This window comes from Haliaeetus albicilla, chromosome 11, assembly GCF_947461875.1.
Source record: "Haliaeetus albicilla chromosome 11, bHalAlb1.1, whole genome shotgun sequence".
Lineage (NCBI taxonomy): Eukaryota > Metazoa > Chordata > Aves > Accipitriformes > Accipitridae > Haliaeetus > Haliaeetus albicilla.
Genome location: NC_091493.1, coordinates 30073315 through 30098616, shown reverse-complemented (window position 1 = coordinate 30098616; position 25302 = coordinate 30073315). Strand labels below are relative to the sequence as shown.

Below are 25302 nucleotides of genomic sequence, written 5' to 3'. Positions count from 1 at the left end.
AGGGAAACAGGAGAGAAGTCACACTTGTTCTCCTTGCGCATATATCACATCCCTGTCCCTTAGCCTGCGCTCGTCTTGTTCATTGAGACAGTGGACCCCAATTTTGATCGGTCCCTGTGCATTACGACAGGAAACTATCCAAAGGACAGGAAAACACTGTAAATACAGAGCCTGTGAATACTGAAGACCCTGTCTCACACTCAGCGTGGAAGAGGTGTAGTTTAACAACACAGTGAGGCTGATGTGATACCTTGTTCTTTGCTGTTCACGGGTCAGATGAATATCTGTGCCTGCACCGAGGAGGGATGGGAAGAGATATGCAGCTGGGGCAGAGGGAGGGGGCTGCTCAATTGCCTCAGAGGTACTGTCAAAATGCAGTGTGAGGCTAAAGTCTCCAAGGAGCACAGAATTCCCACCGGAACGGCAAATGGTGACATTCCCAGCCGATGATGAGTGGGCAAGATTTCACCATGAGCGAATGTGACCGTGATAAGCAGTGCATGTGACCTACCCAGCTTCATTTCACTTGCCTGAGAGTCCATATGCTTGGAATGTCTCCTCCTCCACCTCCTCCTCCTCCACCTCCTCCTCCTCCACCTCCTCCGCTGTTGCTGGTGGCACCAGGGATTTACGAGGCAGCAGGGAGCATTTCCTAATATTGGTTGGGTGTAACTTTCCAGCATGACTGATTGTGCTATTAACTGTGGCAAAAGGAAGAGCACAAGTGGGCAGGCAAGGGAGAGCACTTCAAACCCTGGAGATGAACGATAAGTGATATTAAATAGTTCTATGTATGCAAAATAAATGTTTGAAGCTTACAAGGCTGTTGTTACAGACATTGCTGTGTCTATTAAAAAAGGGGAAAGCTATTTAGAAAAGTGGAGCCTATGTAGAAAAAATGAGATCTAAGCAAGACAGAAAGGAGCTGGGACTTAATGGAGTTAGACTTGCAGGAGAGTTTTAAATTAAAGACTGGGGTTAAGGGAGAGGTATGGAAGAACATGCAGTTTGGCTGAAGCTCTCAAATCTCTCTGTTAAGAAAAAGGATAGGACAGAAGGCAATGGAAATAAGTGTAAAACAGAGAAGACCAGTCTCTATAAATGAAGCCCAAATTAAGTAAGGTGCATGCACACACACACACAAAACACACAAAAATAGGTAGCTAGCCTATGACCACATTTAAAACCATTTCTGTACAAATGGCAGCCATCTGAAAATAAAGGAAGATGAACTAGAATGCCTGCCTTTAAATAAGGATATTGGCAACACACATATCTGGGAAACTTTCTAGAAAGAACTAATTAGTAAAATAGTATTATACCAGGTTTAAACAGTATAAATGTCAGAACAGTTCATTCCAGGGAAGGAAAGATAAGTGACTCAAATTCTCAGAAGATCTACATAGCCTGAATGTACCAAATTAAATATTTACCTTTAAAAAGGGGAACCACATAAAAGTGAGGAAATTCATTGAAATTAGCAGCTAAAAACAGCAAAGCACTTGTAGCTGATATAAGATTGTTTAAAGACACTCTACAGCAGGCTTCAGCATCAAAAAAAAAATATTCAAAGGAAAAGTAAGCCAATGTGATTAAACCATGTAACACTTCTGAGATGTAAAAATAATTTTTTCAAAAACCAGGGAGTTAAGGAAGACGGGAAAGAACACAAAGTCTGACAAAGTGGATGTGAAACTACAATAAAGTACAAGAAAGTGAAAAGCAACTTGCTAAAGGCATAAAACTGAATAAGACTTTTTCAAGCACAGCAAAAGCAGGAGGCTGGCAGAATTCGTGGGGTCCTTGGATGATCCATATGTAAAAGGAGCACTTGAGAGAGACAGGCCATAGTAGAAAATCAAAACAAATTCATTGTGTTGGTGTTACTGGTGGAACTCCTGCACTGGATTACTCTTTAAGAATGATCAGTCTTAGGGGGCAGTTTCATGATGCTTTCAACAGGACCAGGCTGAGGCCACTGGGACCTTTCCCTTCCCCTTGGTCAGGGTCTCCTGTCCTGTTCCTTGCATCAGTGCTGGTCATTGCCTGATCCCATGGTGAGCAGGCTCAGGCAGTGAAGGCAGACCCAAGCGAGTCACCAAGGGTATGGGTGATACTGCACACAGCCTGCGATGCCAGCTAGCAAAAACAGGCTCCAGAGCCAGAGATTCCCTGCCTTGTTGTTACAAAAGACCAACTTTCCCAGGAAGGAGTTTGATGAGGGACTTCCAAGACTGGGGGATGCGGAGGGAAAACCACCAGCTGGAAGCTCAGCCCAGCATGCAAAACCAAAAAGACATTATGAAGGAGCTGTGAGAGGGGCTGAGACCTTGGACATTAATGTAAATATGTTCCTGGGTCTCCTCCTTGCCAGAAAATGGGCATGTGTTGGAGGAACCCCAGGACTATGCCATAAACATATCTGGGTCCACTGCTGCACGCAGGAGCCAACAAATCTCACCCCACTGAGCAGAGCCAGCACAGCCCATCAGGTTTCCTCACCATGCTGTGTCTGGGTAGCAGTCAGCAGGGAAGGAGGGGCAATGTGTTGAGGATGCAAATATGACATTTCTGAGCTGTATGGTTCAGAGACAAAGCAGGTGGACATCAGTCAGCCCACTGAGGTGATTCATGGAGGGTGGTAAGGGCTGGTATCCTTTACCTGATACAGAACTGACACAAAGCAAAACATTCACTCTCCATGCCTCATTGAACTCCTACATAAATTAGGATAATATCCACCTCATGAGGTTGCTTCAAGAATTAATTGATATGGCCAAAGATTTGAGTTTCTTAGATGCACGCACAAATTATTTAAACAGCTTTAAGCAGTTCTCTTTTAAATGTGAAACAGACACAGTTACATCAAGGTCCTTTCAATTGGATATGTGACCAAGATGAAAGTGAGGGTCTGGAGCTGATCATCTTCAAAGTGGAAGCACCTGGGGTGGCTCTGCTCTGTGTGGATGCCAAGCACTGCACAGGCACTGGAAATTCAAAACATTCCAGCTGGTGATTTGTTACAACAATCTTTTTCATCTAAGCTAGATCAGGCTGTGAATCAACATGGCACAGGCTTCCTGCGATGGACAGAACCGTGCTGCAGTCATTTAAAGTAGTGGCACACTAAAGTTGTATCCTTTTCATTTCTGAGCATTACTGCTTATCCAATAATTAAGCAATTTAAAAACTTTCAGTTTTCTCATGAACATCTGCCACAAGCAATTACATTTAGCCATGTCTCGGCAGGTCTTAGTTCCATGAGCAGTTTTTTTATGATAATTTCTATTTTTTTAATGGTAGCTCTCCTCTTTATTTGGAACCACGTTGTGCTATCTGAAGGAGAAAGAGAGACTTTGTACTTTATCCAGACCCAAGAATAGGGTTCTCTGAAACCAAGCACAGCCAGAAATACAAATAGATGGCTGTCACAGTATCTGGCATGCTAACACTAATTAAAATAAAATTAAATGAAGATAACGAGCCTTTGATGATTGCCTCTTTTCCTTAAATTTTGTTATTTGGAATTTCCTAGCCACATGGATCTTCCAAACCAAAAATACAAGTGTTCCTGTTCTTCTCCAAGTGTCAGCATGCTCTATTTGAGGGCCCTAGAGACTTCTCAGGGAAGCCTGGTTTGAAACACTGTCTCCTATCTGTCCCAGCCAAGCTCCTGAGCCACACTGGTACGGAAGGCAGGCGAGGTCAGTGCTCAGATTCTTCTGAGTGAAGCTGGAAATCTTGGCAAATGCTTTGGATGCACTGGGTGCTTTATTCCTAACATCTCTCCCTGAAACATCACATGGTCCAGTCATGCCATATTGTCTAACAAACAAGCTTAAGGTTTACGTTGTTGTTGCCTTTTCCATCAGATCTTAGTTCACCATCCATTAGGCCTTATGCACTTTAAAGCTCATGCATGTAATTAAATCCAGTTAAATAAAGGCTAAAATCCATCTTGTCTTTATACCATCTTGAGTGCTGACCTGAAATAAGCTGATGTTGTGTTTGCATTTTTCAGCACTTTGCAGTGGAGATCGAACACATCTCATTTCTCATGCTGGGATTAATAAGTGACTCCTGGCTAACTGAACCTCTCAGCTTCCATGATACCAATATATCCAACACTCTCATTTCCAAATATTTTAGCCACTTTCATGGTTGCCAGTACTGCAGTCTCTGATCAGTTTCATAGTCTCAAATACATATATACCCATCACAACTCTGTGACTGACAACTGCTCTTTTGCCAAGAGTACAGATGGACATCTCCAGGCCAGAGGAGAGAATATGTGTCCCACACCATGGCAGACACCTTCCAGCTCCTTGGAGTCCTCAACAGTCAGCACAATCACTGCAACCAAACTTCCTTACCATTTTCGCTCTAGCAAAAGGCATGGGCCAAATCCCACTGGCATCTACGAGCACCTTAGCATGAACTTCACAGACCTTCTAGTGACTTCAGCAAACTTGGCTCAAACCTAATTGCTCCTGCCACCCTTCCTGTGTTCCTGGACTTTGCAGGGTAACTGCTAAGGACAGAAATAAATCCTTTGTTTACTGTGGTAACTGGAGAGCTGCTTTAACCTCTGGCTAAAAACAGGTGCATTTTCCTATCAGGTTCATGAGTCAGTCATCCCAGGAAAGACTGGTGAACTTGGAAAGCCCAGGGCTCACTGAACAACAGGAAAGGATGACTTTTTAATTGAATGGTAGCAAATTTCATCATCTGGTTTTCCTGGGTGGCTTTTTTCTTTTTAAGTCATGTTAAGTCATTGGTTTAACACAGCTCAGGCCTGTTCCTCGCAAATTCCTTTTCTGTGTGGTATTTCAGCATCATACCCAGTTTGGGATGGAAAACACTGCTGGTGTTAGACTCCTGCGGGAAATAGCAGGTGTAATGTGTGACTACATAAACAGTGCAGGCAATTAATACCTCTGTAATAGATTCTGTGCTTGGTCCAGCATAATCAGACCTTTCAGCACAGGGACTTGTATTTCTTTTTTTTTTTTTTTCTCCCTTGATGTGAAAACAAAGTGCTCCCTTTCTACAGAGCTGTTTTCACAGAAAACGGTATTGCTTCTCACATACCGTCTGGCCAGGAACAGCCAAGGAATTCTTAAAAGGTGACCTTCAAAGGTGACTTCTTTTTGATGAATTAAAAAAAAACCCTGCAATATCTTTCCTCTCCAATTTTAACACTAGAAATTCAGGTCTCATCACCCTGTTTTTCCACAACTACAGACTTATGATGACATCCCGAGAAGCCGCTCTGGGGATATTTCTCCACTGCACAGCAAACTCATGTTCTGACTCAAAATCAGTGGCTCTTGTCATACACAGAGGAGGAACCTCTGACCGGACCAGCATGTGCTCCCAGTCCAGACCAGCTTACCTGGTTGGCTATAGAGGGCAGAATCTGGGACTGATCCTTACCTGTTTTGTACTGTGACAGCAGACAGGAAAATTAAAGTCACTTGAATTCTGGTGGTTCCCCAGTGCACCTCCTTTAGCTCCCCTGTGGCAGCCAAGTGGCTGTGAAAGAATCCTACAGCCTCTGAGCACCAGAAAAGTCTGGCTCCATGGCCAGATACACACAGATTAGCACAGCATCAGCAAGGTCACAGAAATATGGGCAGGTCTCTACTTGAAATTAGGCCAGGTTAACTGTGCAGTGAAAATGAAGCCTGGTGGGTGAACTGATGTTTGTGTTAAATCTCTGATGGTTTTGCTAGCTAAGCGTCTTTGAAATAAGGAGAATTCACCTGGTCCCTGCATGGCAAAGATGTTCAAAAGAGTCTTCTCTTCATGTCTATGTCCTTTGAGGAAGATCAGTGCATGAATGATGAAGAGAAGGCTTGACATTCTTGGCACTGCAAATGAGGCAGATAAGTGTATCTTTGGTATGATGGAGGAAAACATATATAAATCCCTCTCAACAGAGCTATACAGAGGAACGTTAGCAAAGCATTTCCCCCTTTACAAAAATCAAAGGCTTTCTTCTTTGTTTTATATCATAAACCACAAATATTTCCAGTTGCTGCCCATCCCCACCCCATTCCTCCCTCTCCCCCTGCCCTGCCCTGCTTCAGGTTGCTTTGAATGACAGCGGCACTACTTACAAAAACAACAGAAAGTCAATTACCCACATATATTATTGCAGGGTTGATTTTTAACCTCTTCCAGCTGCACAGTCAGCTGGCTCAGTTAGACATGTTCCTCCAGCTAGTGATCAAGTGACAGTTTTCCATTCCTGTCACGCATGATTTGGAGGATCCTGCATGAAGGCAGAGTCCCACAGAGCTGCACTGCATGCGTGCCTCCCCGTCCTGGGCCCACACCAGGACAAGAGAGAGAGGCCAGAGGACTGTAGAAGCCTCATGTGCCCAGAGGGCTGTGGGGATGGACATAAGAGGGAAGATGAGATGAGTGACACATGCATCTGAGAAAAGTGACTTTAATTTGGGTCACTGTGAGTCTTAGAGGTCTACAGGAAGGGTGTCAGTGTCACAGCCAATGCTTATTCACCATGACCAAAGGCAATGTCAACAGGTTTATGGGGAGCAGAGCACTGGCCCTTATCTGCCCATGAGCTCTCCAGGGGCCACAGACCCCAGACTTGGTGGAGCAGATACCAGTACACACTATGCACTTGCTCCTTGCTGTCAGAGAGAGGATCTGCAAAGCGTAACTAAACCCTGGTGGGCCACCTACCCAAGTCAGCCGTCACTTGGCTCATGCAGGGACCCACAGCCTCACAGCCACAGGAGCACAGAGCCTGCCATCCACCCAGCTGGGGAGAGGCATGGGGACAAGCATCATGTGGGGTCCCACAGTGTGGGGCAAGCCCAAACAGAAAGGGTCCTGCTCCTCTCTGCCACCTCCTGCAGCCTCAGTGCCCAGCATATTCTCCAGGTAAACTAGCTTGCTAGCCCTGCAAGACACCCGGCTCAGAAAAATGTAAAATAAAAATTATAGAAAAATACAAAAGTGATGAGCAGGTATTTTTTAGCATAGCAAATTTAACCAGCTCATCCAAAGCATTCAAGGAGCACCAGAGCTGTTGTCAATGGCAAGAGAAGGTGGCAAGGACCAGGATTGTGGGGGAAAAAGATTTTCTCTCTGATGATGGGTAGCTGCTAAAATGCCTTGCACCATGGCAAGAGCAACAACTTTATTGAAGGAACAGCCACTTGAAACTGCAGATATCCAAGCTGAAGCAAGATAGGCAGCGCCTGCCCTGTCCCTGGCTCCCTCCTTCAGCCTTCCCTGCAGTGGTACCCTGCGTGCCCACAGCCACAGGGCTACACCAGGACTAGTGCTGGCATGGGGGAGAACAGATTTAGACTGGATCTAAGTGCCTGTGTGCCCATGTGGTTATGGCAGGAGTCTAACAGCAACAAGGAAGAAAGATTTACATCTTGCTGAGAAACATATTGTAAAATGTTTGAAGCTCTGTCAAGCCTCTTCCTGGAGCTACATCCATGGTCTTTTCAATTGAAAAGCAATTTTTTGCTTTTCAATTGAAGAAGACGTATGACGACCTCTGTGAAACACCCTTAACTGAGGAAAGCCCCAAGTGCAAATACTTTCCCCATAGGTGTAGTTTGGAACAGAATAGGGTCAGAAAAGCATATAACAAAAAAATTCAAAACAACCAGGTTGGTGATGCCTGCGCAGGCAGCAAAGCCTCAGCCTCCAGCCCTGCTTCCAGTGGCCAAGCTCATGCATGAGAGTAACCCTCTGAGCTAGATAAGGCTGGCAGGGGAGATTTTAACAATTAACCTGCCTAAACAACAGCCCCAGCACTGCTAGCCGAAACTGTGTGAGAAGTCAAGAGCAAAATTCAGTAGAGTGGGTGAAACAGAAGTGGCAATGGAACCATCCTCAGACATAAAAGTGACCATATGTTGTACTTAAAAATAATTATTCCCATCTCAGCTGTCCTTAATACTGCTAGTAAGGAAGCTGGTTACGTTATTATGTGTCTTTTATGAAAAAAGAAATACTACTACTACTACTGAAAATATCTTTACCTCTGTGACAATTTAATCAAGGCTTCTCAATTCTCCTCATGCTCCTGAGCCCTACGGGGTTACACCATCTTTAGGGCAGCCAGTGTAACATGCCATGCGAGCACAAATACAATTATTTCTAGTTGCCTGCTTTGGGGACAGTGTACTTGGAAGCCAGTTCAGCCTGCTCTGAGTCCATCCATCCCAGACACTGTAAACCAGGTGTGAGAATCCACTTCCACCACCCTCCCTGTTAAGCCAACACCATCTCTCCTAATGGCAGAAAAAAGGCACTGGCCAAAAGCAGGGTGAAAGAAGATCTTTCTGCCCTGCCAACATGACGGATTGAAAGCGCCAGAGAAAGGGAAGGGATTGGTTTGGTATGTTTTCACAGCAGAGAGGGGAAGGACGTCAATAATACAGAAAAATGCACCCTGCAGCTCTCATGGTACCCACGCTGTAACATGCATGCATTTCTGGGCCACCTAATAATAGCAGAATATTGATAAATAGAGGGCTGGGACAAGGGTGGACAGTGAGTGGGGAAAGCGATGATGACAAAGGAAAAGCTGATGGGGGAGGAGGCAGGAATTGATAATATGAGAAAATTAGGAGTATGTAGTTAGTTCCACTATCAGTTGTCCACATGCAGGTGAAGGACATAAGTGGACAGGCTGGTCAAGGTGACAGCCTGGCTGCAGGAGGTATGGGGTGTTCATCACACGGAGTGTCAGGAGACGGATGGCAGTTTGATGGGAGGCAATGGCTTTTGTTTCTACACTGCTCCGTTTAACCCAAACCAGGCTGAAACAGTGCAGCCCTGTGCACCCATCAGCTGCTGGGCGGCAAGGCAGACGAACCTGATGCTCTGTGGTCCAGCCTCCAGCAGAGAGAGAGAAAACAGCCTTCTCACCATCACGTACCACCCTCTGCCCCCCACCCTGCTTGATGGCCAGGGCCAGGCTTTTACCCAAGTGCCAATTTAACAGGATTCTCCACCATTTGCAGGATCTGGTCCGTCGGAGGTCCACAGGGTGAGGCCATGACATGAGGGAGCACTTTGCAGTGAGAGAGAGAAAATCCAGCAGTGAGGAATCCTCCCCCACCCCTGCCCCCAACCAGAAGCAGCACGGCCTCTCTGCATACCTGTAACTGCTTCTTCCTGGGAAGTAAATTGCTAGTAAATAAACCAACACGTATGTCAAGGCTTGGTTTGTTTTTTTCCAACCTTTTCAAGCACTTGGCAGCTATGAAGAGGGATGGGAGGATCTAGTTTTGGTAAGGAATTAGTGAAATCTTGCAGTTCTTGTTTATGAGTCGGGCTTTGAGGAGCCAGTGCTGAGCCCGGGCTGTGCACAGCCATCGGCAGGCCACGAGCAAGCTGTGACTTAACCACCATAGGGGAGGGCGAGTCGGAAAAAAATCCCTCGTGGATTCCCAAAACGGCCACTGGCTGATCTGGTCCTGAGGTGACTAATAACAGTTTGGACTGATTTGACACTCTCTGGCTTTACTGGAAAGTTAATTCCACCCCCCCCGCATAAAGAAGCTCCCTCCCCTTGCTGGGTTCCAGGGAAATACAGAGGAAGCTCAAACAAAATAACAATTTACTTCAATGCTGTAAATGACACAGCAATGCTCATGGGACGGAAGTGGGGAATTTCATTTTATCTGTGCTAAAATGTCCTAATTAGATCATGTTCAGATCTGGCATCTCAAACAGGCCCCACAAGAAAGAGGGCCAAGAGCAGAGAACAAACCACACATTGAAGACGAGAAATTTAAGCCAGTCTCTGTCAAAATGTAGTGTGAGTTGGGCCTCAGTGCACCTTGCTCTTGTTCAGCTTTGCTAATTATTCTTCCTGGGATGGTTGTTTGTTTACTTGGCTTTAAAATATTATTTCCCAGGTCTCTGGTTGAAACCTACTATGCCTGCTCTCCAGGCTTCATGGAAGCATTATCAGCCTTCAAAACCTCCTGCATTCCTCCTTCATGCTCCTGTTCCTGCATCACATCATCCTCCTCCAGCCCAGAGGCGTCAATTAGAGGGTGATCCCAGGGCACTCATACGATGCCATCAAAAAGCTGCCATGTCACCTCCTCACACCACTTCCTCGGCACTCGTTCCCATGATTCCCATTTTGCTGGAAGGGAGGAGCAGGAAAACAAATGTGACCTCTGCTTCTCTAGGACATAGTCGCAGCAGCTCTTTCTGTCAAATTAGTAAAAGGAACTGGCAGGAAGGAGCCTGTTATTCCAGTTCTGCCGGCCACCTGATGACAGAAGCAATTGATCCCAAATGCAAATAAAAATGTTACGAAATGAGTAAGAGTCAGTTGTCCTTAAAAAAAGTTTGCAACCAGAAAATTGCATTTTTTTCTTTCCTTAGTAACAAGTTTGGAAACAGAAAAAAATTTGTCAGCTGAATCATCTGGAGGTGCTTAGTCTGCAGGTTTCTTGAAACAATACCAAAGGATGAGATTTTTGTAAGTTGGAGAAGAGGGATACAACCAACTTTGCCCCTTCTTCTTCCCCTTTTCTAAGCATCCTAACTTGCATTATCAGCAGAGGTATGGAAAACATAACAGGGAATTCAAGCAGCTCAGAAATGTTACATATTTTCTATCAAGTTCCGAATTTTCCAACATGAGTCTTTTCAAGTGGGATGAAGAGAAATTTCTATTTTTTTGCTTAAGAAACAAATAAACAAAGAAGCCACCCACAAAGCATAACACCACAAGCCATCCAAGTCGTGGTTTCAAAGTGAGCATTTCATGTAAACCTAATGTCTAGTTTTGTAAAATTGCTCCTGAGAAAAGCTCTAAGCCACAAATAACTCAATTATAACATTTTCAGACCTGACATTCTCAGGATTCATATTGCTTTGGGGCATTTACATTTTCCCCCTCCCTCACTTCCTATTTCGTTACAGCAAATATTTCAGAGAAGTGTTTAAATGCAAGTAAAAATCTGCTTTCAGTGCTGACTATAATTTTCAACTACACAGTACTGAATAGGGAGGGGAGGAGATTTTTTGTGATTTTTTTGTGGCTTTGTCCTGAATCACAAAGACCAGATAAGTAATTTCAAGCAGAATGATTTTTATGTCTGAATGGGAAACACAGAACAAATGAGAGCAAAAGCCAAGCCTCCTGCGTAGCAGGTCCCTCCTATGGCAGTCCTCAGAATGAAACATGAAAAACATCCCTGCCCCTGCAGACCCCTCAGAGATGGAAAGCTTCAGAGCACTGCAATGCCTTTTTAAAAGACACTTCATAGCTATATGCGCCAAATTTATAGACCTGTCTATTCCTTCACAGATAATATAGGGTGGATGAACAGTGAAAAGCAAAGCTCTTTTTCACTGTCTATTAACATAAATGTGGCCAATTCTTTTCTTCTTGTGCAGCGACTTTTATGTGCATGTATTTGGTGTCCAAATAAAAGAGTGCAATGTTATTCTGACTCGGTCTTTACCTGTTGCCAAATGGGCAATGCCAATAACGAATAAACATTTCTATGAGTATATCTTGCTCCACTCTCCAGTATTTCTTCCCATCCCTTTGCTATGACTTACTTAAACAATTATTTCTACACTTATACAATCCCGATGCTAACTGACTCACCTGTACCGATTAAACCATTGTAAAGGGATTATCTCCATTTAATCCTTGTTGTCCTGTAGATACAAATTAGAGCAGCGTTTGAAATGCACATGAGCCAACTCAGCCTTTGTGTTTAACTTACAGTTTCCTTACTTGTTGAGGTGTCTGTGGCCTCCCTTGCCTTAACAAATATCTTCCTGTTGTTTCCCTTTCCAAAACTCAAACATCACATCTGCACCTATACAATTAATCTGTTCTTGCACTGTGCCCCTCCATATTCCTTTCTCCATCTGTGTCTGCTCTTTTACCAGCTACCCAGACTCCACCATCCTTTCACTGTGCAGATGCCTCTGAGCATCTCACACACTGAACCCCTGTTGGGTATGTACCTATTCTTTCAGTATACCCAGAAGAGCATCCCTGCTCCATGAGCTGCTGCTCTGCTGGACACCCACTCCAAGCAGGGCACGGAGAGGAAACAATCAGTCCACAATGGCAAGACCTCATTTGACTGTTAATATTTGTTGCAAATTTGCATAATTAGGAAATAAAGACAAGCCTGAAGCTGTATGACCATAGGTCCCTCTTCTGTAGTTCTTCCTCTTTAATGTCATGAATTAGATTGCAAACTTTGCCCTGTGCAATGTCTCTGTTCCCAGTTTGGTAGTTTGACATGATAAGCCTCCAACCTTGATTTCAGTCTGAGTGACATGATAATAAATAACCAGTAATAAATAAACCATAATAAATTTCTACATGCTTATTGAGTCTATCTGAAAGATATAGGCTGCACAACAGTATCCCTTGTGATTGCTTGAAACTGTCAGATCTAATACTCTGAGACTTCTCTAAACCTGGAATTAAACAACCTCTCTATGGCATCACCCTGCGCTCCACCCACCAAGTCTACTTTCCAAACATAATGGGCAGTAAGTGAAAATGAAAGGGTTAATTTCTCTCTATCTCTGGTTAACCTTTCCAGGCTATTCAGTTTCCTTTCAGACTCCAGCCCATCAGAGGCATGCGAGGTGAAGGATAGAATTACACACTGGGCACGTTTCCTGTACTTAGTGGGTGGATAGAGCACAACTTCCGCACTAATAATGTCAAGGTAATTAGGACATCCTGCAAAACCTGTAACAGGGAAGAAATAACCACTGTTTATTGCCATTTCTATTGCTGAGGTGGTGGGCTCCCCTCACGATGACTCTTGCCTTTCATTTTGAGCCCATCTCTACTTTAGCAGAGACACAAGAGGGCCAAATACAAGAAACCCAGGATTCGCAATATGGACTTGGGCTAAAATAAGATTTTTTTTTTTCCAGCCCCACTACTGCTCCCAGCCCTATCTAAGGGCCTGAAGCAGTCACTGAAACCACCACCTCTGTCCCTCATGCAAGCCTCTGAGCCACCAAGCTGCAGAAGCACATCTCTGGCTGAGCAGTGAATTAGTTTATGTGGCATGACACACTAGCAACAAGCTGGATCAAGAGGACATCTTGCACATCCCCTTCTTCCACAAAGCAGACTAGTCTGCTGGTCAGGACAACCCTCGGGCAGATGAGGCAGGGCTCTAGAAAGGCATCTTCCCTCTTGAGAAGAGCCCAGTGTCCAACACCTTCTTACTGGAGTCACTTCTCCTCCCAGCTTCTGCTGGAAAGAAATGCTTCTTGCTAGGCTCTTGAAAGAAGAGGCACCAGCACTGACCTTCAAGCTTTATGAAGCCTGGCAGCCCCCTCCCAGGCCACGGGGGCCACAGTGGAGTAAGATTTAAATAATTCTGCTCAGTGTTTCCTACTGGCTCCCTTAAAAAGCTCCTTTCTTGGTGGATGCTGTTTGGAGGAGTGGAGCTCTTCCTCTGCCCTTTGCGAAGCCAGATTTTGGAGAGAAGTAACGAACTTTCCTTGGGGCCAGTGAATGTAGCTGGAAAAAAAGCAGACAAGCTTTGGGTAACTGAAACTTTTTTTAGATCTCTGTTTCACAAGATTTTTAACAGCAGACAACTGACCCTATAGATTTGCTATGAACTGCCTCTCCTCTCACTAAAAACATGCCAAGGATGATATGCTTGCATGGGCATGATACGGGGAACCAGCTGGATGTGCAGCCCAGGCCCCCAGCCCAGGGCTCCGCATTCACGGAGGGGGATGGATGGGAAATGAGACAACTGCGAGACAATGCGCAAGCCTTTGCCTCTCAAAAAAAAAAGATCCTTTGCTCGTCTTTTCTGGCTGCAGTCATCACAGCCTGTGCATGCACACAGATGCCAGCACAACCCGTCCCATATCACAGGAAGCGTCTACGTGGTCAGATGCAGACAGTCATATGGTAGCTCAGCCTCGCCAGAGAGCTGGGGGCTGCTGGGTTCCTGAAGCCATTTAGATGCATTAGCAAGGACCATCTCAGTATCGCTTAAGCCTTGGCAAAGGAACGTGACTGTGCAGACGTACCCTTGACTGGGGCTGCTAGGTACTAATTCATGCGTATGCTGCACAGCTAAACAGGCCTTATGTCCATAATGGAATACAGATAATGATCTGTTAAATTATTGCTCTTCCCTTTCGTAAGCCTTCCTGGCTGCTGGGTGCTGATGTTTGTAACCACTTCAAGGAAAGCAACATCGATTTTTCCTCAGGTGGAGGATTTCAGGATGCCGCGTGTCTCTTATTTGCTCTGCCAAACATATTTCCGAGAGTCGTGGTTTTGCACACATTGCAAGCACAGCCTGCATCAATGTCCTGGGGGGAACTGTGATTCTAATTAATGACAGAGTCCTTCTAAAGGTGTCTCTATTAAGCTTGTACATAAGGGCAGTCTGCTAGGAAATTTCCCTTCCCTCTCACGTGGCACAAGCTGTTGCCATCTGCAAAAGATATTGACAATAATGCTGAGCCTAAATTGTTAAGTGCACTGCTGCTGGGCTTCTGGGGGGAGCCACATGTTGTACAAGCCCTGACTGAAGGGGCTTGTGTGTAATGAAATTCTGCACTTGCTTTTCAGAACTGCCAGGTTTTCAAATTGCACTTGTGATTGTCATCAAATTCAGCCTGTAAAAGAAAGCTGTGCATTTCAGGCAGAGGCAGAGACAGAGGCAGTGAAAAAGGATCTTGGTCCTGAAATAATTAAAGATGACTCTGAAAGAGTCTGAAAAAAAGAGATTGTGAAAATAAGTAACAGCATAAGTCAACATAAGATTGCTAGCAATCAGAAGATAATGGTTGTCTGTAACAATGCTTTTCACCCTACAAAATAACATTGGTGTCTAAAGGCTGGTCTCCGCTCAGAATTTACTAGCATAATTATACTGCTAAGAACACCAGTACAGCTCTGTTTGGACACACTTATTTCAAAATAAGAACATTCATATAGGGTGGCAGTACTGGTGTAACATAAAGTATAATTATTCTGGTAAACTTCCCTTCCCTAAGGAAAAAACCCAACTTGTCTAGTTCATTGCATACACTGATTTTAGAAGCAATCTCCGACCCGCAGACAAAAGAAAGAGCACAGCCACTCAAAAGACAGGTCCCACAGCCTGTGTACTTCTCTTTCTGCCAGGCTGGAACCAAAAAGCTGAGACTTATAGAAAAATCCACCTTTCCACAGAAGTCTGGAAGGAGGAGGTTGGTGGCCGAAATGACTAAGTAACAGCAATGCCTTTGGTCTAGCTCACCGTTTCCTCTTTGCTGCTATAACGTGGGAATGAAGCTGTGGGATAACTGGGGGTGGGAGAGCTGCAATGGTTGGTCTGGGCAGTGCCTTTCCCTCAGAGACTGAGAATTTCGTATGCAAAGCAGCCTGTGCCTCTCAGCCTTCTGGAGGAGTGTGGGCCAGCAGAGGTTAACAACTGACCCTAACCCTTCTGCCTGGGAGTGGGTTGAACTGAGGCAGATGCAGCAGAAATTCCTGCTGATGGGTCCAGAGGAGTCACCTAGTGATAGACTTAAGCTGTACCCAAACTCTGAAGAATGTCCCTGCTTGTCAATCTTGCTAGGCCACTGAAAAGGTGGGGATTTCATGGCACTGCTCAGCTGCAGGATTTTCAACCCAGTTTTCTTCTGAAAAGGAAGATCCAGCCACTGGACTTGGGCACTGTAATCCTGAAGGTCATCTGTGAGCAGTCCGTGACCATTCCCTGTCTCAGCGCTTTGCTCAACTCAGCCTGCAGTGACACAAGTTTCAGGGGTTTCAACCACTTCCTTCGCAATGCTGCCTCATAGATATCCCCACAAGGAATGCCATTTCCTTTGCTAAGCTTTTCATGCTATTTCTAGTCATGCCCAAGTAGCTATTCTCCTGTCCAACTTACTTAGCCTTTGAAGACACACAGCTCCTAAGAGAGGCAGGTGCCAGAAAGCGCTCTTAGGAGTCCAGCATTAGGATATAACACTTAATTGCTGCAGGCCTTCAAGTCCCAAGCATGTTGCACCAAATCCTCAAGCAACTATTAATAGCAAGGAAAGAAATGCTGCCGTTTGCCCTAGAGACTCTCCACTACTTGTTTGTAGCAGAGGGCTTTTGAAACAAAGCAGAGCTGTCATGGCCTGGATACAGACCAGAGTCAGTTCTGCTCATTGACTGCCTTCAGTTCCTCCCTCGGTCAACTTTCTAACAGAGAGAAGCAACTGCCCAAGACTCAGAGTTCTTCAGATGTTGATTTAATCTGTGCTCAGAGCTATGTCTGCCCACAGGAACTTGGAGATGTCGGATAGGTATAAGAAGAGCTTCTGGTGGAGGGAGTTTGGAGCAGCTCTGCTGTCTGCTCACAGATGCTGGAAAACAGAGTGGGTCAGTACCTAGCGAGTGAAAGAGGCCTACAAAATAATGCTGGTCATAGTCACTTTGAACAAAATGTTGTGAATTTACCAGTGGAAACCCTTCAGGAGAGAAATGAATCATCAGAAAGCCTCACAGCAGGCTACAGACATCACCCAGCTCTCAGGGAGGAAACAAATTCCCTTCATTGTGCAGTGCCATGCAACCAACATATCTGCATCTGGGGACAAGCATCATGTCACAAAAGAGCATCCAGAAGGGATGACTGGTGACAAGCAAAGAAACTGAGACACCTTGCAAGGACCCTTCTTTGAGGCCCTCTCACATTTTGCGTGGTTTTATAGGATCCCGAACGGAGCACCTTGCCTTACATGGTGCTGTCTGATGGAGGAGACCAGCTGGAGCACTCAGAAACTACACGGGGTCTTACTGAGTGGCTGAGACCAGCGTAGATAACCTGTCCTGGAGCTCAATTGCCAGATGGCATTGGGACTTTCATCAGACAATCAAAGGTCACACAAAACATGTACATATTTTAAAATAATCATTTAACACCCTCAGAACAGAGGTGAAGAGTCTTCTCTACATAGTTATTACAGCTTTGTACAGCTCCAGTTGGTGAGAAAACCTTAAAAGTGCTTTTCCCATAAAAGCAACATCAGAAGAAATATTTCCCATCTCAGCTATCAGTCTGCGAAAATCCCAGAGCTTGGACTTTGCTTATGAGGCACCCTGGATGTCAGGAGTGAGGTAAGTCTACTAATTCCCCTAAATCATGCCTCCTGGTTCTTCAAAGAAAACAGCAGTCTCACTGAAGACATACAGCTCATTGTCATTGAAACTTCTCACACAGAAGGGAAGCAGAGCCATTCCACACCAGGTGACTCTGTAAGGGACATCCTGTACAGACATGCTAACGCACCTCTACCCCAGCTCAAGAGACACCCTGAGTGATCATGAACCCCACAGGCACCTTGTCCCAAGTCTAAGTGCTTGGAGGATACAGCAAACGGCAGAGATTCCCGCTCCAGCTCTGCACGGGAGACTTATGCAGTCATGTCTGCACTGAAAAGCACCGTTGGCTGGTTTTTTTTGGTTTGTTTTTTTTTTCCTTAGTTCACCCAAAACCAATCCTTTCACTCTATCCTAACCCAGTCCCATTCCCGATAGGACACAAGGATGTTCCAGCGCCATCTAGCCAACTTGCCTTAGAAAGACACAGCAGCACCTGAAGCACGAAACCCAGCACAGAAGTTGTCCTAAAGCACAAACTTCTCGCCACCAAACCCAACACCAAAGGTCGCACTGCGAGCTCTGGTCCCGATGTATGCCTTGGCTTGGTAAGTTTGCTAAAGGCCTCTTGAACTAAGTTGGCCAATAATATCAGCGCTACCCAGAGACTGAGTTTCATATGCTTTTGCTACCAAAACAAAAAAGGTAACAAGGGAGCTATCATGGCTTCAACTAACTTTCGTTTCAGGTTTTCTAGTTCCTTTGAATGAGAAGGAAGAAGTGAAACCTTAGGGTGAGGGTGCAGTGTAAATCCCCAGATAGATCTAATTAGATGAAAACTAGAGTGTCTGTTCAGCTCCATAATGTGGATCCATAATCAAAGCTGGACCTTAGTGAGAGCGAAGACTTTACAAATAACTCCAAGCAGGAAACCCAGCCAGCACTCAGAGGTAGGATGGCTGTGACATGCATGGGAGGAGAACCAGTGCTAACACAGACTAGCAGCTTTCATTAAAGGATTTGTTTTCATGATCAGTTTAAGCCTATCTGAGTCTCTTTCCTCCCTGCCATACATCGCCATCAGCTCTCTTGTGTGGGTACCGGTCATCACAGGGTTAGGTGCAGTGCCAGACTGGCCTGCTGATCCAGTTGAAAGACAAAACCCTGAAAAGGAAAAGTGTTCAGCCAGGCAGAAACAAATCCTTCTCCCTATCCCAAGTGCCAGCACCAAGAAGGGAGGTGGCAGGAAGATGTAGCCAGATCTTCAGGGGAGGACAGGACTGCTTCTTTTGACCACAGTGCAAACCTAAAGCATAAATCCACACTCCTAGCACTCTAGAAAAATCATTTAATTCATAATAGCTAGGTAGAGTACATGCTCAGAGTCCCCACTGAGTACACTTACCTCAGAGGTGAACTTTCATGTGAAACATTAGAAGATGACCTAGAGGAAACCAGAAACTGAACTGCAGTAGCAACATAATAGTACCACCTGTAAGGTGACATGTCTGAATGCTGACCTTTTTTACTGAAAGTTCATTCTGCATCTGTCACACAGAACAATAAAAATAGATATTTGCTTCATCGATTGCAAACCAATCTGCTTTTTGTGTACTGAGGATCCCCAGCATTGATGTGATACAAATAAATAAAAAAAAAATCCAAGGTAGAATGGTTTACTTCTAAAAAATTAACTGAGCCAATACAATTTGCTCATTAATTATATATCTATAAAAATATACATAAAAAATAAGCAAATCAGTACACTGCACAATTCCTTTTGGCCTCATGTGGGTAAAGGCCACTAAATTTTAATGGAAGAAGTTTCATGACAGCAGATTTTTCCTTCATAGCAAACACTTTGGCGGATGTCAGGGTGGGCAGTTCTGTAAAGCTGGGCTGATGTGAAGCACTGAACATCCCAGTAATGAGTTTCTAAGATTACAGATTTGTGAATGCCTAATTTTAGAGAACGTGGTAGTGGTACCCATATTCCACTCGCTTGAGTGAAATCAAATAACCTCATGAGCGTTCTGTACTTCTGAAAAGATGTATCAGCCTTGGTTCACTGGTCACCAAAAACTGCAGAAGACTGTAGTCTGAAGCTGCATGTCGAAATGAGACATGCATTCGCTTCCCAGATAAGCAGTTCATCCTCTTTAGAAGGGAAAACTGCAAGGGAAACACAACAGCTACTTTCTCCTGCCTTTTGAAACATAAAGAAATACTGTAAGCACTCAATTCAGATGCTTGAGCCTGATGCCCTCTACCTATGGGGTTCCTGGCCCAGCAGCATGAGCACCAGTTGAAGACGGGGTGTCCTTTTGGCAAATAGCTCAACCCTGACAGGATGGTCTCTCCCAGCAGAGACTTAGCTTAGGCAGGAGCCATTCAGACATCTCCCCCCAAGCCTCTAGCACAGATGCCAGTCAGTGCAAAGGGCGCAGGCGGTTCCTGGCAGTGTGGAAATGCAGCTTCCAACTGCCAAGTCATGGGAGAATGACTTGAAATGGCCAGCTTTGCTTGTCCCTAGGGCCACAATTTCCTCACTGCAGCATGTGGACAAGACAGCTTTTGCCAAACCTCTCTCCAGAGAGACAAGGTAACAGTTCAACTTTCACCCGTTGTCCGACTCGCTCTGTCCAGAAGACTCACTGGACTGGCAGAAAGCAATGGCGTGATATCACTTACTTGGGTTATAACCCATCACACATTTAAGAATTTGGGGTTTTGATTTGTAAATGGTTTTTATTTTCATTTGAAAGGATTTTAGTGCAATTTGGAATCTGTGCTTTCCCAAACACTCGAAAAGCAAAAGGTTCAAAGCTTCAGTCCAGGTCTACCTCCAGGCCAGAACTTGGTGAGGAAACCACTGCCAGGACCCAGTATTTCCAGTTTTTCAGACCTAAATGCTGACAACAACCCCCCCCCCCCCTCAGTGTTACATGAACTTTGATACAGCTGCTTCAATAGGCACAAAGAAGGCAACAGCTGACATGCAGATCTTTCTGTGTCACTCCTGCATCACCTGTGCCTACATTAACCATGGTAGGGCTGGACTCTTCGTCTCGGAATTTCTAAACGAAAACAAGGATGTATTTCTGAGGGATGTACTTTAAAAAAAAAACATCAAAAAACCAGAAGTTATTGAAATCAGCACAAGGATAAGCAAGATGAAATTCTCTCTAAAAGCATGTTTCAAGTCTGAACAGTAGTGGATCATTTCTGTATTATAAACCAGGATAATGGGAACACAAATGGGGTTGCTTCTGAGAGTGATCCAAGTTCATGTAATTGGAGGAGAAGTAGAAGTGCTGTGCCCCTCATTTTGCCATGAATATTGAGTCAATCTGGTCCGCAATACCAAGAGAGCCAGGAAATCTCTCCTGGCAACCCATTTAGTTACCAACCTCCCCAAATTATCACTTGAGGTAGCAACATGGCAAATGAAAGAGGGATGTGGTGTCACACCATAAATCAGGTAGAATTTTATTTAGGAGGCACTTATTTACAAGTAGGGTATGTCAGAGCAAGTCTGTTAGGGTCAGTTATTTGAAAGTTACCAAGAAGATCACTGAGCTGATGCAGAGAAGGGCTGATATTTGTGTAGATTCTTTCTATTTAGCAGAGAGAGATACAGAAGAGTTGGCCGGCAGCAGCCTTTTCTATATAATAACATCACAGTGACAGGAAATGCATGCTGGTTTCCGGCATTGAATTTCTAATTTTGGTATCTTGCTTCCCTCAAACATTTTTTTTGTGTATGTAGCTGCACTAAAGCATTATTATCTTTTGAAAGCCTGGTTTGCAGCCTTTTGTGCTATAGTGGAACACGAGCAGTTTTTTGGCTTCGTAAGGAGTAGTATATTATTGCTCCATCATTGGGAAAAATTGAGAAATTTCTTTTGAGGCAGAGAGGAGTTGCAGAGGGAGAGAGAGAGGAAATATAAGTCTGTAGCTTGCTATGGGCTTGATGGAGATGCTCTGCTGTTTTTGTCAGTAGCTGTACAGCTCTTATATAATATTTTTGGGCAATGGCCAGCTTAGCCTCACAGAACTGTTTTGATCAATGTTTTTTGGAAAGTAGGAGAGGATTTGAATGTATCTGATATCTATGGGTAATGGAACAAAAAACAAAGATGATGCAGTTAAAGCTGCAGCCCACATACATGGCTTCTAAGTGCAATCCTTGAGAAAGGGATTTTATCAGCAAGTCTTTCTTGGCTATATATGGTAAAAGTACAACTGAACACTGTGACGGCTGAGAATCCTAATAAGTACCCAGGGCATCCCTACACAGGGAGATAATACTTTGTGTTAACTGGCCCCCCAGTACGGCTGGTGGAGTCCCACCTGCACCCAGTAGAGAGGCACAGTTTGCAGAGAGGGAAGGGAATAAGCATTGTGTTATATAAAAAATTCCTATTACTAGAACAGCAGCATAGTTGCAGGAAGCTTTACAACTGTCCTCGTTAAAAACAAAACAGAAGCAACCCACACACGTAAGCAGCGCAGTTACACTAGTACCTCATCCCCCTGCTACCTACAACAGGACACGAGGCTGGGTCAGTTGAGCACCTTGCAGGGAGGCCTGTGATTTGATGTGCCAAACAAAGCATTTGGAAACTACTGGATAGCAGGAATCCTGAGCTCGATGTATGCCAGCCATCAGAGACAACACCCCCCCCCCCCAGCATTACATAATACCTATAACATTATTTATGGCATACATATTTACTTAGGGGTAAAAGGGAATTACTTCTATAGTGAAATATTTTTCCTGCTTCAAAATCATCACTGTTCCAGTAAATGCTAAAAAGCCACTGGAGATGCCCCTATTGATGCTCTACTCTGTTACACCTGCTCTGGTGCTGTAACTGACTGTCACTGCGTCTAAAGGTGGTTATTCCCTTTCCTTGTCCATTCAGGCAAACTAAGCATGTCGTACTGTAATTTTGGGCTTGCTGAGCAGACGACTGATTTGAATAGCCTGAAGTCTATCCCAAATAACTGCAGCATCAGTATCAAATTATACTATTACTATGATTCCAGGACACACCGAAAGCAACCAGCTGCTTTCTTGGATGGTCCCTTTCAACTGCACCTTCAACTCAATCCAGCGCACTTGCCGTCGTTTCAGCTCCGACATTTGAAGCTGGTGTGCTGACACATGTGTAGGGTGCAGCGTCACTGGGGACTCCTCAGTCCCCAAACGTACCAGCTGACATCAGGAAGGAGAAAGGAAGTGGTGAAAAGTCATTACTCCTGGTGGCATTAAACCTTGAGACTGCATCATGTGAACAAGAACTGCCTCATAAAACCCTTTGTGCTTGCCTGGGGATTTGCAATTTTAATTTTCCATTTATGAGCTGTGGCCAAATTTAGTTTCAACCTATGACATTCCTCTGTCATATTTGTTCCCATCTATATTCTTGGTTCATCCTAAATTAGCCTATGGCCCAATCTAGACTGTAACAGTCAAGGACTCAATTACAACTTGTGTTGCAATCAGGTCTGGGAACAAATTATTTCCGTTTTGTGGTGTTGATGGGAACTGTGCCCATGAAAACTTGAACCCAGAGAAAGCCAGATGGTCCCATCAACTCCCTTGATGGGAGAGAGGAGCGGTGCTGGCAGAACTGCTTTTGCACTGTTGTGCTGGACTATTATGAGAGCAAATTTCTTTCTACATCCTTTAACCCAAGCTCACATACACATTTTTGGTGGGTGGCACATCTGGCTCTCAAACTTATTGTTTCTCTGACTGACAGTTGGCAGAGGTTGGTGGGTGATTTTCATGACAAAAAGGCTTTTGTTTGGCGCTCCTTTCCAGCTAGCAGATGAGAAGCAAAGACACGCAGCAATATTCAACGAACACAGCACAGCTCTTTCCAGGGATATTTTCTTTTTGAGCCTTTTCTGTAACAAAAATAGCTTTTCCACTGAAGTCTATGCATTTCTGGAGAATTAAAATATATATATTATTGGTGTTACTCCTCCAGAATAAACATAGATATTTTACATTTTAGCCTATCTCCTGGGAAGACTATTCAGTTTGAACAGCCTCCCCAGAAGAATCTCAGAAAATGAACTGAACAGATTGAACTCAAGTCTCAATCTCAGATTCCCCTAACCAGTCTAAGCAAATTCAGCTCAGGTCTGAATCTCATAGATGTGAACCAAACAAACTTCCCTATACTGCTCTGAAATAGGGAATGACTTTCTGCATTATATAAAAGATTATTTCAGTCTTGCACAGAAATCTGTTTGCCCAAGGTCACAAGAATATTCTGGCAGAGGCAAGAATACAAATCTTGATTTCTTGTCTCCCAATTTGCCCTTTAGGCAAGTGAAACCAAGCAAGTACCCTGGGGAAGGAGATATGCAAGCACCGCGCCAAATTGGGAATAGGAGGGGAAGAGAATTTGACATTGTGACAGGACAAATATTCTCTTCCTCATGGGAACTGTATCTCTAAGGCCCCTTCCAGCAGATGCTGGAGCTCAAAGAAAAGGTTGATCTTTGTTCTTGTACCTCGGAAGCACTGGGAGCCCACAGACAAGCCGTAAACCAGAGCACCGACATTTCCCATCCCTTTGCTGACATCCCAGGAGAGTTCACATCTGGCACCAATTACTCCACTCACTCCAGATGGTTTTCAAATACGTATCAGCAAATATTTAAGGTGTGTTTTTCCTTTTTAGCAACTGCTTTTCTCTGTAGCTTAAAGAAATGTCCATTAATAAATGGGTAAGAGAGGAAATCAACAGAGAGTCAGAGGAGTGTGTGATTTGCTCCCACACCCCACTTCCCAAATTGCTTCAAGACTTCAACTGTGAAATGATTCTTCAGCACGTTAAAATGCATTAAACCAAAGCTCAGTTCCAGGCTTTCACTGCCCAGCGGTGTCCCCTTGGGTCTCCTAGCCCGCCAACCCCAGCAGCTGGCACCCATTGCCCCAGGTTCTCCCATCATCTCTGGTTGGTGGCACCACACTGACTCCCCGTGCCGCCTTCCCTTCATTGCTGTATCTCGCTGTGATACAGGCTGGTGCTAAAAAGGAGGCTGCCTTCACAAGAAAGGCCGGACGAACAGAAGAGGGTCTTCCCACCTTTCAAACCCAGGGAGGCATGCCATCCCCACAGCACACCTGGCCCCGCGCTTCTGTGACAACCCAGCTGTCAACTACAGTCCATAAATCCTACTTTGCACTGGGGCTCTTGCAGCAGGCTGACTCCACCACCACAGCAGACTCTGGAAGATTTTTTTTTTTTTACCTCCCTCTGAGAAAACCTCCACGAAATGACCAAGGAGCACCTGGCTGCTGAGATGAAGAGTGGGCTGGTAAACCTTAGTAATACCATGCTCTCCCAGAAGCACCCTTTGACAGAGGACTGACAGCACACCGGTTTTTCAAGTCTGAATTTGGGACGGGCTGAGGGTATGCAGTGGGAGGAAACAAGTGTGTAAATGTGGAAAAGGCATGTGAACTGTTAAGACACCATGCTGTCAGGTGAGTAATCAAGACTGTCCAGGGCTTGCCTGGATTACCACTATTGCAGCAGTGCCTAGAAAGACCAGTCCTGGGCTGAGCCACCCCACACTCCTCACCACGGTGCAAACACAGAACAAAGATCATCCTTACTGCAAAACGCTCAGCAGAGGATACCCCAACCCACGGCACCACCAAAGCCACTCACCTCCAGTCGTTGTCAGTACAATGGCTTGTTCAGGTTCAGAAAAAAAAAATCCATCTGTAAAAGCCTGTTGGGATCTTTGGACAAGACCCAGACCCCTCCTACGCAGTATCTGTAAGAAAAAATAGGTTATGTTGCATTGGCCTCTGAGGATAAGTCCTCATAATAAAGCCTGGGCCTGCTTAACTTAGCAGGCATTAATACTGACAAGAGTTCAGGGTTCATCAGTCAAGCTAATTTGTTGAACATTACCCTGCTGTTGCTTATCTGGGATAATCTTTCCTGCTGGAGGAGGGCAGAGGCAGGCTAACACTCTTGGTCCCCCTTTGCATGAACTAGTTTTACCTTCCAGCCAGTGCTCCTGCTGTATTACAGCATTTCTGTTTAAAGGTGGCCACAAAGAGGGAAAAACGTGTATCAGTGTCCTTTTTGTTTCTATTTCATGATGTGCCAAGGAGACAAGCAAGGCTTATTTCA

At 44.8% G+C, this 25302-nt stretch overlaps 1 long non-coding RNA gene across 1 annotated transcript; it reads right to left on the bottom strand.

Moving 5' to 3' along the window:
- Positions 1-556: 556 nt before the first annotated feature.
- On the bottom strand, positions 557-25068 carry LOC138687778 (uncharacterized). The gene is made up of 3 exons (XR_011326897.1): positions 24829-25068; positions 5766-5873; positions 557-754 (listed from the first exon to the last, which is right to left on the bottom strand). It is a non-coding gene; the product is annotated as an uncharacterized lncRNA (long non-coding RNA).
- Positions 25069-25302: the final 234 nt, after the last annotated feature.